This window comes from Ictidomys tridecemlineatus, chromosome 1 (genome assembly GCF_052094955.1).
Source record: "Ictidomys tridecemlineatus isolate mIctTri1 chromosome 1, mIctTri1.hap1, whole genome shotgun sequence".
Classification (NCBI taxonomy): domain Eukaryota; kingdom Metazoa; phylum Chordata; class Mammalia; order Rodentia; family Sciuridae; genus Ictidomys; species Ictidomys tridecemlineatus.
In genome coordinates this window covers 37095543-37110386 of record NC_135477.1, presented here as the reverse complement: position 1 = coordinate 37110386, position 14844 = coordinate 37095543, and the positions used below count along the sequence as shown (strand labels likewise).

At 35.4% G+C, this 14844-nt stretch overlaps 1 protein-coding gene across 2 annotated transcripts in view; it reads left to right on the top strand.

Moving 5' to 3' along the window:
- Nucleotides 1–14844, top strand: part of Bmpr1a (bone morphogenetic protein receptor type 1A) — a 127135-nt gene that overhangs the window by 56452 nt on the left and 55839 nt on the right. Inside the window, exon 2 of one of the 2 annotated variants that reach the window (XM_078038764.1) lies at nt 4904–5016. The exons of the other annotated variant lie outside the window; for it this stretch is intronic. The gene's annotated coding sequence lies outside the window, so the exon portion shown is untranslated. The remainder of the gene's footprint in view (nt 1–4903; nt 5017–14844) is intronic. 2 annotated transcript variants of the gene reach the window in all.

Sequence of the window (14844 nt, the reverse complement as noted above, 5' to 3'; positions counted from 1 at the left end):
GGCTGACACATTTCTACCCAGAATTGTATGCAAAAAAAGGATGTGTATGTGTGTTTTCATCTGGCTTTTGTTTTTGGTGGTGGTGGTGGTTCAGTACTGGGGATCAGAACCAGGAGCATTCTACTTTAAGCTACATCCCAATGTTTTTTGTTTGGTTTTGAGAGAGGGGCTTCTTACTAAATTGCTCAAGCTGGCCTAAATTTGTGATCCTCCTTCCTTAGCCTCCCAAGTCACTGGGATTATTGGCATAAAAAACCACACCCAGCTCATCTGGCTCTTTGCTTCATCCAGGAAAACCTTCCCCATAAACTCCCTAGCAAGTGAACTCTCTTTGTCTTACTAGCCAGAATAATCCACTGGCAAAAAGAATGGAAATTACCACAGTTGGCTTAGACCAGAGCATTCTAGCCCAAGAATCTTTCCCTGATATCTCTTCTGGAAGAAACTTTTCCCTCTTGCCTTTTGTTCTCTTTTGTATTTCAGATAGGTTAGATTTTCTAAATAACTTAGTTTCTTATTGAGTCATTAATATTAGGTACTTCAAATCAGCTAATATTTGCCAAAATCATATTCTATGTCGTTTAACTGTGCTAGATTTTAGGATACAGAAATGAAACTATAAGAAGCATTGTTTGATATAGAAATAACTTCAACAGAAGAATTATGCCCTAAAGTTCTTTTGCATTTTATATCAATATATGTATGTATGTACGTGTGTATGTGTCTGTATGTATGTATGTGTCTGTATGTATGTATATGTAGGCATGTTTAATGCCATTATTTTATCTTTGGATTTATGAGAAAAGGCATCTTTAGTTTCAAAATCAAGCTTACATTCAATTGATAAAAATTAACTTTTGGAACATTTAGAACACAACTTGTTCGTGAGTTGATCTTCCGTATCTGTGTTATTTGGGTTCAAATGAATGAATGCTAAAACTAAATTATATTGTTCATTTGAGTTACTTAAAGCAAAAACCATGTTATGTTTTCTACAGCATAATGTTTGAGTGTTCTAGTTAACATGTTAAAGATTTTAATAGTACTGTCTTTTGCTTAAGATCCCAACTGAAATGTTTCTGAAATAAAGATGATTTTGTGATTTGGTTCTGATTTTTTAAAAAAATGGTTATTTGAGTGCAGCTGTAGTGTTAATATAGTAAGAAGTGTTTGTACAGTAGACATACTATTTTTTAGTTGTAGGTGGACACAATACCTTTATTTTATTTTTATGTGATGCTGAGGACTGAGCCCAGTGTCCCATGCATGTAAGTGAGCACTCTGCTTTTGAGCCACAACCCCAACCCAGATGGGGTGCTTTTTATGGATGTTGAAAGAGAGAAGAAATGAAGTTAGAGATGAGGGAATTGGGAGTGGTAGAAAGGAAAAATGTTCAATCTAATCACTTATTCTGAATGCTAAAAATTCCACTACGTTTTGATAACTATTACAAACTCAAAAAGTAATCCTAAGCTTCAGTTTTGATTGATTATATTTATCAAAATCATACTTATGCTGTATTCTTTTCTATTAAGTACATTGTCCTTAATACAGGAATTAATGGTGATATTCTGACACCCCAGAGTTGAAGATAATTATAATTCCCATAATGTGTGTCCTTGATGGGTTCTGGGTTCTGTATGGTGTGGGTATGTGTGGTGTTAGGTATTGAACCCCAGAGCTTCACACTGAGCAAATGTTCTACCACTGAGCTAGCTGTACCTGCAACCCCTAGTGATCCAAAAGTATCTTGGTGACTTAAGATTTAAACATTTTAATAATTTTGAAAACCAAGAGGAAAGTCAGGCGTGGTAACACACACCTTTAATTCCCACAATTTGGGAGGTTGAGGCAAGAGGATCACAACATCAAGGTCAGCCTCAGCAACTTAGTGAGAGCTTTGTTTCAGAATACAAAGGGCTGGGTAGGTAGCTCAGTGGTAAAGTACCTCAATTCAGTCCCCAATACCAAAACAAAACAAAAGATGCTCCCAAAAAACAACCAAGAGGAATGTGTACATTTTGATAGCAGGAACATGTATTTTGTAAAGGAAAATGTGGGAATAAAAATAAAATGTGGGAATTGTCTGCTTTTTTTGCGAATAATTAACTTGAGTAATTCTAATGTTAGCTCTTTGTTATAAAACATTAGAGTATACTTAGATTTGATTTTCATTTATTTCAAGTCCCTAAGAAACTGATATTTGTAAAAGAATTACCTTCTCTTTAATGTGCTTTCTACAGTTAACATGTTTGAAAATTTTAAACATAAAATCTTTAGCATAAAAACACTTATTATGAGAAAAGGCATCTTTAGTTTGGGGCATCTGGGGCTATGGCTTAGCGGTAGAGAGCTTGTCTAGCATGTGCAAGGCACTGGGTTCAATCCTCAGCACCATAAAAATAAATAAATAAATGTCCAACTACAACTAAAAAAATACTTATTTGGTGTTTGGTTTTGACTGGCATACCTGTGATTGTTGGATATAAGTTTACAATGCTCAGACTGCTGTAAATTGCCTTGTAAGTTAAGTGGTTGAAGTTGTTTGGAACATTTTGCCTATGTAAATCTTGTTCCCTTCTATATGTGTGCATATTTATAGATTTGTGCTTACAGAACTATGGCACTATATTGCAAAGGTCCTAATCTTTACTGTATTCATACAATTTGTAATATGTAAGAAATTATTTGCAGACCTGTACTGTGAAGTGTATCTTTCCTCTGACTTGTTTTGGTTAGCTCTGAATAATGAAGTCAAACCTTACTTGATTTTCCTTAGTGAGTCTTAGGGTCAATTTTCTTTCTTTCTTTCTTTTTCCTTTTTTATTAAAAATAAACTTTAGATTTAGCCTAAAGCTATTACATTGTTTTGTAACTCAAGGAAACAATATTGTAATGATTAGTGTTGTAATAAACAATGATTGGTAAGTGGTTTACATATTATTTATTATTTGCTCCATTGGAAGTATCTGATAAAATTAGAATCAGGCCATCTCTGTTGGCTGTCTTTGGTTTTATGCAAATGGATTAATCTGAGCTTTGTTTAATACAGTGATTACTTCCTCTCTCTTTCTGTACACAACCTTAGGGAGGAATGGTGTAGTTGTAGTTGGGAAAAATGGCTTTGGAGGAAAATTTTTATGCTGTTTATAAAGTGGAAACATAATGCCTTTATTTTTTAACTAGTGTGAGGGAAATTCTTAAAGATTATGAATGTCTCAAAAAATAAAACCATGAAGTCTCCAATCCTGCCATCATGCATTTTTCTTAGTGACAATCTGAGAGTTTTAAAGTCATATGAGTACTCTAAAAAAAGTTAGAGACCTGGTTAAGTTGTAGGTAACTAGTAACTAGTACACCAGAAGACTGTTAAAAGCTCCTAAATTCAGACAAAGCATTACTAATTGCTTTCAGGGTCAGGCTGACTTTACTTGGACCATGAAAGATTTAGCATAGTCTTATGGCTGCCTGCTTGCTGAGTAAAGAGTCTTATCTTTAACAAAGACTGCTATCTGATATGCCAGACCGTTTCATATTGCCCTCGTTTACATGAATTTAGTCATTATTGCCAAGACTACTAAACCTCAGTGCAACATAAATGATACTTCTAAATGGTCTTGAAGACAAAGGCCTTTAACCTTGCAGTGGGATGTAGGTAATGTTTACATAGCTTTTAAAATATGCAACAGAATACTTTGCTATTTGAAGTTTCAATTAAAAGATACATTCAGTAAAATTATTTTTAAAAAATCTACAAGTAAAATACCACACATCTTTAAGTAAAGTAAAATTTCTAATGTTTTCCATCTTTTAGAATGTTTATTCCTTGGAACGGTAGGATCCTAATGACACTATTAACATGGGTCCAATCCCATCAATGCAACTAATTCTTCACACTCATAAATCCTACTATTCTAGGTAGAAGTTAGAATGAAATTAAAACTGGTTAATGAAACTTGATAAAAAGGGGCAAAGGAAATACTAACTAGGTGGTCAAATATGTTTCTGCCCATGTAAGAATATGAATTTTTTATTGTAATACTTATTGAATTGATATTTATTTTACTGTTTATTTTAGTGCTATTTAGCTAGCTCTTATTATTATTATTTTTGGTACCAGGGATGGAATCCTGGGGGCACTCAACCACTGTGCCACATCTGCAGCCTTTTTTTGTATTTTATTTAGAGACAGAGTCTCACTGAGTTGTTTAGGACCTTTCTAAGTTGCTGAGGCTGGCTTTGAACTCAAGATCCTCCTATCCCAGCCTCCTGAGTCACTGGGATTACAGGCATGCAACCAAATGTATTTTTTAAACATTTATGTATTTTTTAGTCGTAGTTGCACACAATACCTTTATTTATATGTGGTGCTGAGGATCGAACCCAGGGTCTCACACATACTAGGCGAGTGCTCTACCACTGAGCCATAACTCCAGCCCCTGTATTTTTAAAAATTTTTTTTCTTTTTAGTTATACATGTCAGTAGAAGGTAGTTTGGAAAATTATACATTCATAAAATATAACTTATTCTATTTAGGATACTATTCTATGGTTGTATATGATACAGAGTTACTCTGGTCGTGTATTCAAACACAAGGCTAGGAAAGTTATTGTTTTTTTTTTTAAATGATGAAATTTTTGTTTCTCAAAACTATAACATGGAAATTTTATAGGTGATATCTTTTTTTCCCACAAAACTAACTTTATATGCTTCATTATTCAGAGGTTGGGAAAATAATAAAAGTGATGGGTTTCTAAACAACTGGAACTTTTCATTGTCTTTACATTGAAAATGTGTTATTTTACACATGAAATATTTTTAGTATTGCTTTAACATGTGTTAGAAAATTCTGACAAATAAAAGTTCTTTCTATCTTAAGTTTAAGTTCTTTCCCCCCCCCAGATTTATGAAAATATGCATCAGCTTAATACTGTCTTGGAATTCATGAGATGGAAGCATAGGTCAAAGCTATTTGGAGAGAATTGGAAGTACAGTTTTATAGCCACATCTCCAAGGTAAGGAAAAGATTTTAAAGAAAATAATAGAGTAATATGAAAATTTTTCTTTCTTAACAATTGAAAATAGTCCTTCCATGTCACCACTGCAACTTTATTTGAGCTTCTTTATTTTATTGGTAACACCACAACTTTGTGTTAGCTACTTTAGTTTGTTGAATCACCTTCTTAATGCGTTCATACATAATTCTTATGTATTTTTCTTCTCTTGTAAATATCAAACTTCTTCAGGAGTGAAAATATTTCTTAACAATACCATTTTCTTAACTAATTATAGAAAGTAAGTATTATTTCTTCCTTCAGGATTTTATTTCTTCCCATAAAGACTGGAAAGCATAGTTCAGAGTGGAAAACTATATTAAAAATGAATGTTTACATTATTTTGAAATTTTAACACATTTTACAGTTAAGATTTTAAATATCTTAGAATAATAGATCTTTGGAAGTAAAATTTAATTTAAAGAAGTAAAGAAACTGTAGTAATGCCAGAAATAGGAAAGAAATCATTCTAAGACAATATTTGGAAGAATTAGCTCATTGCTTTGAGATTCTTTTAGAGGTGGATGTGATGGAGCATATTTGTAATTCCAGCTACTTTAAAGCCTGAGGCAGGAGGATCTCAGTTTCAAGGCCAGCCTGGCCTCAAATGTTTCCCCTTCTGTTAGTGATCTCTTTGTCACCCAAGAAAAGTTTTATTGTTATATCTGATTCCTCATGTTTTGCATCTTATACCTTGTCAGAGATCAACTCCTGTTAGTTTATCTCTATAGCATATCATGAATATTTTTATCATCTATTTTCAAATTCCTAATCACCATCCAGGTTTAGGGCCTTACATGACATTATACTGGAAATATTGCAGGGCTTTCCTATTTGTACTAACCTATTAATCAATCCAGTCTAGCATTCTTATTTTTTTTAATTTTTATTATTGGTTGTTCAAAACATTACATAGTTCTTGACATATCATATTTCATACATTCGATTCAAGTGGGTTATGAACTCCCATTTTTACCCCGTATACAGATTGCAGAATCACATTGGTTACACATCCACTTTTTTACACACTCTAGCATTCTTATCTTAGTAGTCACAATACTGTTTCCCAAAGCATGCTGAATGTACTGTTGTAGCTCCTCCCCTCCCCCCTTGTATTTTATTTAGAGATGGGGTCTCACTGTGTTGCTTAGGTACTTGCTAAGTTGCTGAGGCTAGCTTTGAACTCATGATTCTCCTAACTTAGTCTCCTGAGCCGCTGGAATTATAAGCGTGTGCCACTGTGCCTGGCCAGGTTTTAGTTTTATACAGGTGAATTTTTAAAGATTTTGTGTTGGGTGTGGTGATACATGCCTATAATCCCAGCAATTTGAGAGACTGAAGCAGGAGGATTGCAAGTTTAAAACCAGCCTTAGCAACTTAGTGAGACCCTAAGCAACTTGGTGAGAATCTCAGAATAAAAAAAGGATGAGGATGTTGCTCACTAGTACTAGAGGAAGAAAAAAGTACTAGCGGAAGAAAAAGATTTTAATAGGCACATGTCTGTTTGATAACCACCTACTCACTACTCACAAACAGTAAAAGTAACAGTACTTTGCTCTTTCTCTGTTTTGAGCTATGGTTCAGAAACTTGAGTTAATCTTACCTGCAGTTCATGTATGTAACTAACTTACTTTGTTCTCCATAAAGCCCCTCAGATGATTCATTTTAATCCCCCCCCCTTTTTTTTTGTTCCAAAGATTGAACCCAGGGGTGCTCAACCATTGAACCACTTCCCCAACCCTTTTTTCTTTTTCTTTTGAGACAGGGCCTTGCTAAATTGCTAAAGCCAGCTTTGAACTTGTGAACCTTCTACCTCAGCCTCCCAAGCCAATGGGATTATAAACAGGTGCCATCAGGCTGGGCTTTTCCTTTGTTTCTGTTTTATTTATTTATTTATATATTTTTTTTAGTTGTAGATGGACACTATATCTTTAATTTTTATGTGGTGCTGAGGATTGAACCCAATGCCTCATATATGTGAGGCAAGCACTCTACCACTGAGCTTCAGCCCAGCCCCTCCTTTGTTCTTGACCCTTACTTCTGTTTTCCTCTCTTTATGCCGTTGGACAGCACTCTAATTTGTGTCTCACACATGTCAGGTAAGCGCTCTACAACCGAGTCAAAACCCCCAAACCCTTAAAAAGTTTTAATAATAAAAAAACTCTGTATATAACTGTATGTACATTTATTCATTGCTTCTGACATTAGCATCCCATAACGTACAGAACCACGTTTTTACCATTTTAAAGAGTCACTCTACTCTGTTCAAAAGCAATGCAATAGAGCCAGCTTGCTTCAGTTTGAATCCTGACTTTACTACTACTTAGCTAAAGAAAAGGACTTAAAATGGATAGTTTATTTGAGAAATGAAACAAAAAGAGGAAATGGGAGAAAAGGAAAAATGGACAGAGAAGATGGTAAATGTGTTATGAGTTAGTTACCACTATGGGAAACTGGATCTCAGTCCTCTGAGAACCCTCTGAATGTACCTTATAGTCTTGCCCTACCAAAAGACTGTGTTATACCTCGAATGTTATGTGTTGTTTATTAAGGGTTCTTTTAAGAGTTCTAGCACTGGCATTTCTGTCACTGTACCTCTAGACTGCACAGTACTCTTTAGGTTTGTAGAAGTCTGAGGAATAAAGTGAGCCATGCTTTATAATCTGGATGGTGTCTCTTGTTGGACAGTGTAGAACTGCCCACCAGAGCGGCAGTGACAAAATGGAGGTGGAGAGGATGTGACACTGGATGGTGTCTCTTGTTGGACAGTGTAAAATTGCCCACCAGAGCTGCAGTGACAAAATGGAGGTGGAGAGGATGTGTTGAAGAATACCAACAAGTATCTAGAATCTCCAAGTAGCTAGAATCTCCACTGTTTATCCCTCAAACTACCTTTGCCACATTAAATCTACCTTATCATCTACCTTTGAAGTGGTGGTTTGTTATAATCACTTAAGAAATATCCAAAACAAGAAGGTTACTGGAATAAGCTATAATTTCCACTACTGCAGCTGATCCAGAGGCTTATAATTGATACTCAAACCATGAGATACTCCATAAGCCTTCACTTCAGATGGAGGTGCTGGCAATAGGATGTACTCTGGGCAGGGAAGGCAAATACACATCTGGATTAAGAGTTTTTTCTGCACTGAGAATATGTTAGTTAACACTCAATAGCAGCAGTAATCACGTCAGCCTTCATAAAAAGGAGCCTGTGATGTTGAGTCTAGGTAAAACCTTCCTCCCTCTGTTAGTATGACTGCTGCATTCATGGACCCATGCTCCAGTATTAAGGTGACCAAGACAGAAACTGACTGGCTGATAGCATTGATGATGAGTCATCTATCTGTGGTTGCCTGTAGTTAAATGCCTCTACTGTGACTGGTGCTTTGTGGTGGTGGCGTCTTGGGCTGACTCCTACAGGGCCATTCAACATGGATTTTCTCTAAGGTCTTGTTTCTTATTTTCGTATTCTCCCAATCAGCCAGACCATTCTCTACTGCCCAGGAACCTATGTATTTTCTTCTTTGGTTTCTTCTCCCTTTACAGTACTCACTGTCTCCGTAATGTCTTTCAGACTTGTGAGTAGACTGTTGAGCAGTAGCTGTCTTCTTTTTGGCTTGTATCTGTTAACTAGGTCCCAGACTTTTTTCCCCATTATTGCTTACTGGGCACTTACTATAAAGTTATTGGTATGAGCATAAATTAGAGACATCAGTGTGGTAGAAATAGGTAATATAAAGTTCTGAGCCATCTCTTGGAGTTTATTAGTGTCCTGTGGACCTGCCTAGGCCTTATTCCAAGTATACTGTGTCCACTATACAGTGATTCCTGATAAAACTGGCCTTTTAACTTGGTGGCTCATGATGGTAGCTCCAGTCACAAAATCTTTTTTTTTTTAATATTTATTTTTTAGTTGTAGTTGGACACAATACCTCTATTTCACTTACTTATTTTTTATGTGGTGCTGAGGATCGAACCCAGGGTCTCGCATGTGTGAGGTGAGCTCCCCACTGCGAGCCACAACCCCTGCTCTCCAGTCACAAAGTCTTTATAATGTTTTTTTTATTTGGGTTCTTTATGAGGCCCATCATCATGTCAAGAGCTGCTTTTCCAACCGTGTTATACAAGGGCTATCTTTGCTTCAGAAAATCTAGAGGTTGTTCTGCAACTCTCTCATAGGAACTGGCCAGAAAACCCACATAGCAACCCATACTGTACCTCTAGTGCCTTTGAATCTGTTTGGCCTGAACATTGGGGTAGTTTGCTCAGTGTAATTTGCTGAGAGCCTTTTCTCCTCTTGGTCCTAGTCAAAACAAGCAACTTATGAGTCACCTAATGTCTTGTGTTAGTTCTACCTAGGTAGTTCTAGTCTTAAGCTTACACTTCCTCCTGGTTACTGAGTTCCCTTTAAAGGAGTTCTGTGAGTTTTATGCCCATTCCTAGGATTTTTGGGCTACCTTTGCACTTATTTAGTTCTGACTACAGATACCTCTTTTCCAGTAGATATTGGAAGGAAGGGTTCTTTCTCCTGTGTACTGACAACAAAGGAGCCAACAAACATCGATTTCTTGAAGCTCTAGGACAGATTCTGAGTGTTTCCAGGCACTCCTACATGCAAGATTCTTCAACAGTGTAGTCTGTGAGGGTTGCCTTTAGGTCTTCTGAGATGAACCTTTTAAGGGCCTGAATGCAGCTAAGCAGTGTATCCCTGGTCTTATAGAAAGATGAGTATGTCTTTACTATATTGGTTTCTCTTGATTTACCTGCACACTCACTCCTGTGGAGAAACATGGAACTCACAGTCTCAGAAACATCATCTCACCTCTTTAATTATTGTGCTTTTCCATTCGGACTGCATCCTTATAACTTTAAAGTTTTAAAGATACCATTATAGTTTTTTTTTTCAAGTTTGGCGAATATGCTTCTGATATACTTATTTGATTCCTCTCCAGTTTGGATGCTTTTAGATTCAATTTTGTGAATTTATATCTTCATATGATACATCAGGAAGAGCGTGTCCCAAGATTTTCAGCAGTATATGTGTTAGCCATCTTCCCATTATTGTCATAAAATACATGAGATGGTTGACTTAAACAGAGAAAAGGTTTATTTTGGTTTACAGTTCTGGAGGTCCCAGTTCAAGATGAGGTTGCTCCAGTTGGATCTCTGAGAAGGAATGCTTGGTGCGGCTAACTGCTCACCTCATGAGTCAGGAAGCAAAGAGAAAGAGACTTAAGTTCCACAGTCTCTTTCTAGAGCATGCCCTCATAGATCTGAGAATCTCCCAGAAGACCCTCCTTAAAGTTTTACCACTTCTCAATAGTGCCACCTTCATCCAAACCACAGCAACATCTTTTCGTATTCTATAGTGGCATTCAACTTATAACTTTATACTATTGCCTAGCAATTTCTTTCTGTGCTGCCATTTTATAGTGTAACTATGTGTAAGGTAATTTCCAATCTAGGTATCTCAGAAACAGTTTTTAATTTTTAGAAGATGTGAACATTAATAAACTATCATATAACTTTTAAAAAATATATACCAAATCATAAGTCCCTCTTCACTATCTTCTGTCCTGTTTCTTTACTCACTACTTTCCCTTCTATCTTATTTTCATCTCACTGACTGCTGATTTATAGTTAGGTTATTTTTTATGATTCTGCACCCTTTTAACTTACTTTTGGTATTTAATACATTTCTAGAAAATCATGCACTGGGTTCTTGATTTTCAGATTTTAAAATTATTCATAATGAGCCCAGTACAGTGGTGCATGCCTGTAATCCCAGCAGCTCAAGAGGCTGTGGCAGGAGAATTGCAGGATCAAGGCTAGTCCCAGCAATTGTGTGAGGCCCAAAACAACTTAGTAAGACTCTGTCTCAAAATAAAAAGGAATGTGGATGTAGTTCAGTGATAAAGTGTCCCTGTGTTAGATCCCGAGTATCAAAAAACTAAAGTTTATGCATAATAAGACTGGGTGTGGTGGCACACACCTTTAATCCCAACAACTCAAGAGGCTGAGGCAGGAGGATCACAATTTCTAGGCCAGACAGGGCAATTTAGATCCTTTTTAATTTTACAAAAAATATAAAGGGCTAGGGGGTGTATAGCTCCATGGTAGAGTGCCTCTGGGTTCAATCCTCAGTACCACAGGGCAGAAAAATTATGCATATTGAGAATATCTGCCTCATAAATTGAGTATGAGGATTAAATGAATTAACATATGTAAAGTATATAGAATAGTTCTTAGTACATAATTGGAGCTTTTTAAGTATTAGCTATTATTTTTTTATAATTGAGTATTAATAATTATTGATATACCTTATACTAAATATTGTTTGTGTCTTCTTTATTTTCATATGATAAAACTTTTCTAGAGATATGTAGTAACAGCATTTATTTGGTTTTATAGGTTAGTTCTGTTTTTGTTATATATTTAATAATTTTTGAATTTAGCATATTAATTTTTCTTCTACTTTCTTTGCTATCCATTCTAGTTCCCCAGCTCTGTAACATACACATCCCTTTATTTTAACACTGTTCTATTGTATTTGTATTGTATATATTGATTTAGAATAGTAAGGCCACATTTGATCATTGTTACAGCCTGATTTAGAGCTGCTTATGTGTTTTCAAAAGTTTCTTTCACCTGTTCCTCCTAATGGTCTATAATCTCTCCAACAACCTAAATCAGGCAACCTCTCATGACATCTTTATCTCTACTTCCATTCAGCTCTAGAAGTTTTTAAATCCTGTTAGCTCTACCTCTATAATTGTTTTCTCCATTCCCATTTCCTCTCAGGCAGACTGAGTTACTTCTTTCTTGAACTATTGTAATTATACTTAAGATTCTCTGCTCCACTCCTCTCACGTGTGTAGTGCGTCTACAGTGACCCTCCTGAACCATAGTGAGTTTACTTCTTTGCTCAAAAATTGCAATGATTTTTTTTCATTGTCTATTGAATAAAGTTGGAGTTTTTTTTTTACTCTAGCACTTGAGAGTCTTCACTTTTTTTTTTTTTTTGTAACCCTCTGTTCTTTTAAGAAAATCATGATTGGGCTGGGGATGTGGCTCAAGCAGTAGCGCGCTCGCCTGGCATGCGTGCGGCCCGGGTTTGATCCTCAGCACCACATACAAACAAAGATGTTGTGTCTGCTGAAAACTAAAAAATAAAATATCAAAATTCTCTCTCTCTCTCTCTCTCTCTCTTTAAAGAAAAAAAATCATGATTGATGGGTTGGGGATGTGGCTCAAGCAGTAACACGCTTGCCTGGCATGCACGGGGCGCTGGGTTCGATCCTTAGCACCACATAAAAATAAAATAAAGATGTTGTGTCCACTGAAAACTAAAAAATATTAAAAATTCTCTCTCTCTTTAAATAAAAGAAAATCATGATTGATAAGATAAATTAAACATAAAATTAGTATGCTGTTTTTCAGTCTTACTGATATCTCATTCTGTTTTTAATCTTGATCATGCTTTTCCATTTTTATGCTTCTTTCCCACCCCCTGATTTCCCAATCTGGAATGCCTCCCTCACATCCTTGTATGGTGGAATCTGCCCATTATTCAAGTGTGAACTTAGGTGTCAGCAGCTTCATGAAGGTTCTCCTGATCTCATCATCTAGAGTTAATTTTTTTTTTTTAAGCTTTTCCATAGCTTTGGGTTTGAATTCCAGCCCATGCTTTGTTAGTAGTCATACAGCTTTTGCATATACCAGTAAATTCTGTTCCTTAGATCGATTTGTACATCTATTTGTCAAGATAGCCAATGAATCAATGAATCACCTGGATATTTTATACAAAACAAGTTCAGATTCCGTGGGGTCTAAGGTGTATAACCCGAAGATCTGCATTTCTGACAAGCTCACACAAATTCTGCTGTTTACTGAACCAAGCTTTGACCATTAACGTGGAATCCACTAAATTGTCTACTTATGCCCATTTTAACCTTTACTGGTTTTTAGCACTGTTCCTTTAATTTAGCTCAAGATTTTCCTCTTTAAGGCCATAATTGTTAAAATATACGGCCCTTACATTAAATGTTCAGGGAACAGACCTGCTTTTTAAAAATAAAGTAGTGGGTGTATTGTTTCACCAGTAGGAGAGCTATGTAATTGTGAATATGACTTTATATTCTTCTTTCATAGTATCAAAAACAATATTAAAAGAAAAAGCTAGTAAACGTATAGCTTAATTAATTATTGTAGTGGAAAATACTGAGATAATGAAATAATGAAAAAATGAAAGGTAATAAAAATATGAAATAAGGCAGAAATATTGTAGGAATAGGGCTTTTAAGTATAATAATGTTCCCCATTTTATGTTTTATGGTGTAGATCAAATTTCTTTTCTCTGACATCTAGAAATCACAGAAAGACGGCAATTATGAGCAAATTTCTTGAGCTAGCACTTGGATAGAGATTGTTGGGTCAGTAGCTGGCTATAACTATAAGATCTGGAGATGTATTTTTAGGTATCATTATACTTATAAAGAATTATGAGAGTATATTATGTGATTTTATAGTTGATTTAATTTCACAATTACATTTTCCTTAATAAAACTTTTATTCCTTTCATTTATTGAACATTTATTATTTTCTTTGGTAATACACTAGACAGTGGAGAATACAGTGCTATTAAGCAGAAAAATTGCCTGTCTAATCTTTATATGAGGAGAAACAGTATCTGTCACTATTGAATCAGTGCATGGCACATAACCAAGTAATCAGCAAATTGCCTTTTTTGTTTTGTATTTTTGCCATGTTGGGAATTAAACATACTAGATAAGCACTTTACCTCTGAGCTACATTCCCAGTTTCAATAAAGTTTCTGGGTAAATATTGGCTACAAATCTGTGAAGCTGCTATAGTGCATTTCTGAGTACACTAGAAGTTTAAGTGGAACACTTCACTCAACCCAATGAGACATCAAGGATTGCTTGCAAAAGATTATTCATAGATCAGGTCCTGAAGAATGAATTGTTGTTAACATGATGAGGAACAAAGGCAGAACATAAAGAATGTGCAAAGGAATGGAAGCCTAAAAGGGAATGCTTGTCAAGAGGATTTAACTTAGTATTACTGGAGTACTGTTAAGCTGTGGAGGTGTGGGTGGATAGTGTTGGAAGGTATGACAGAGGTCAAGTCATAAAAATTCTTCTTGTGTCTTGCTAATTCCATTCTGTGAAATGAGGTTTTTGAGCCAAGAGAAGGAAAGGTCATTGAGTTTTAAAAGTTTGTCCAAACTACACCTCCCAACTCTTTAAAGATGTGTTCTTTTCAAGCACACAGAGAATATTTTATAAAAGTAACTTTATTGGGTTGTACAGCATGATTCTAGTACATTTCATATAATTTTCGATCATGTTTTCTGGCAAAAGTGCACTTAAGTCAGAAATGATTAACTATACTAACACACACACACACACACACACACACTCAGAAATTTAAAAACATACTTTTGTAAATCCCACAGGTCAAAATTAAAACAATGATGCAGATCAGAAAACACCTAGAACTAAATAATAAGGAAAATTAAAACGGCGGCTGGTAATATAGTTCAGTTGGTAGAGTACTTGCCCAGCATTCATAATGCCTTTGATTCAATCCTTAGCACCACCAAAAAAAAAAAAAAAAACAAGAAAGAAAGAAAGAAAATTAGCACACATTAAAATCTCTGTGATACACTAAATCTTCACATATTTGTATTTAGAAGAATTAATATTATGAAGGTAATCTAAATTAGAGAAGGAACAGTAAAATAAATTCAACAAAGTGAAATAG